At 41.0% G+C, this 1,899-nt stretch overlaps 1 long non-coding RNA gene across 1 annotated transcript; it reads left to right on the top strand.

The window, feature by feature from the left end:
• The first annotated feature begins 826 nt into the window (after positions 1-826).
• Positions 827-1,363, top strand: LOC149815184 (uncharacterized). Its single transcript, XR_016427988.1, has 2 exons — positions 827-1,023; positions 1,115-1,363. It is a non-coding gene; the product is annotated as an uncharacterized LOC149815184 (long non-coding RNA).
• The last annotated feature ends 536 nt before the right edge of the window (positions 1,364-1,899 follow it).

Below are 1,899 nucleotides of genomic sequence, written 5' to 3'. Positions count from 1 at the left end.
CCCACCACTCCTTTTAGTTTATTCGGTGTCCAAGCATCAAAATATTAAAATATTTTAAAAAAAAATGAAAAGAATCAAAGGTCCATCTCTTTATTAGTAAAAAATAAAATTGTTTGACTTTATGTGCCAAAGAATCTAAGATAGAAGAATAATTGGTTGTTGATGGGATGCCAGTTGGGATGCAATTAAATTGGTTTGATTTAATTGGACACAAACCTGCACCAGATATGGATAAGGAAAAGCGGCTTACAAAATTTTGATCTAATTAACTATTTTTCCTTATCAATTTCAGTTTTACAGGTTTTGGATGGTACTCCAATTTGGATCTTTTTTGAAATTACATGTGATATAGCAAAATACTACAGGATCCCTCAAAAAAAAACTTACCGGGTCTGAAAGAGCTTACTGAATGTGATTGAATGGTAATCAGATTTTGGCTCCAAATCCGATCACTTGACATTGGTTCGGATATTGCTAAATGCAACATAATTTGATATTGCCTAATCAGATTGGGATTTGAAGTTTAACACAGATGAGAAAAGGTAATACTCTAACATGGAATTGACTAGCTAACCAGATACAATATCTATGTGCAGATTTGGATTATCTGAAGTGTTCGAATTGGTTTGAACATAAACCTGCATCCTGAATTACATGCAAATTTGGATTCGGTTGGTTACTGGACCCAAATCCGATCCATTGGCATCCTAATTATTATGGGTAGTATAGTCTTTTCATGAAAGCCAAACCCTAAAAAAAAAATCCCAACTTGGTGCAGAGAATTAAATCCTCCTTTATATCATCCACACCTACCGCCCATCTGTCCTGTGGAAACTTCGGGGTTCATGCTTCTCAGTTAAGCAATTCAACTATTGAAAGGCCATACCTCATCTCTCTCTCTCTCTCTCTCTCTCTCGAACCAGTGAAGATGTATCCACCAGGACCACCACCAGTGTACCAAGAGATGTCATACTACGAACATGTCCAACGTCGAAATGAAGACAAGGGCTGCCTCTACGCCTGGTTTGTTTAATTAGCTGACCTCTCTCTCTCTCTCTCTCTCTCTCTCTCTCTCTCTCTCTCTCAATGGTGAAATTCTGATGAATGTTTGCAGTGTGTTCGCTATGTGTTGCTGCTTCTGCTGCTATGAGGCGTGCGAGTGCTGCTTAGACGTCCTCTGTTGTTGCTGCTAGTTTATGATGACTACCCCTTATAAAGCCGCCCCTTGTTTCTTTTCCTGTTACTTTCTATGAATTGATGGGAGGGTATGTGGGCAAGAACTAGAAGAAATGTGCCAAACAAGATTTGATCCAAAGTGATGAGCCTAGTTCTTGAATAAATTATTGCTGTTTTTCCTTGAAAAGTGGTTGTTGCGTTTGTTCCATTTAGGATGCTGAATTTTCTGCAAAGGGTTTGGTTTGCATCAAATCCTGCAGGCCCGTATGTCCGTGTTTCTCTTTTTTTTTTTCGGTGGCTAATGGATTTCGCTTTGGTGCGCATGAAAAGAGGAATTTGTAAGGGTAATTTCAAGAAAATGGATGGGATGATGGCATTTGTTCATCTCAAAGTTGAAGATCCGTCACGAGTTCGAAATTCAGGGTGCACATCCTTTGCTGCGAGGCAGAAGTATGGTATGCTCTCTGGTGGACAAAGGGGGGCAGGGTCCAAGCCTTAAAATGCTCCCCGACTCACCTAGCAGGGTTGCTGCCGCCACCCCTAAAGGAGGGCTGGCGGCAAAACCGGGTCTCGCCACCAGACCTTGGCGGCAAGACTAGCTCAACTCGTTATACTTTTTCAAAAATCAGAAATTCGACAATTTTCTCCTGCCCACGGAGGAGTATTGTCAGCTTCAACCTTGGCAAGGGATGCCTTCCGTGGGTTTTGAACCGTGGTCATTAC

This window comes from Nuphar pumila, chromosome 15, assembly GCF_984573655.1.
Source record: "Nuphar pumila chromosome 15, dmNupPumi1.hap1.1, whole genome shotgun sequence".
NCBI classification, from domain to species: domain Eukaryota; kingdom Viridiplantae; phylum Streptophyta; class Magnoliopsida; order Nymphaeales; family Nymphaeaceae; genus Nuphar; species Nuphar pumila.
The sequence above is the reverse complement of the archived record's forward strand: the minus strand, read 5'-3'. Positions and strand labels throughout refer to the sequence as shown.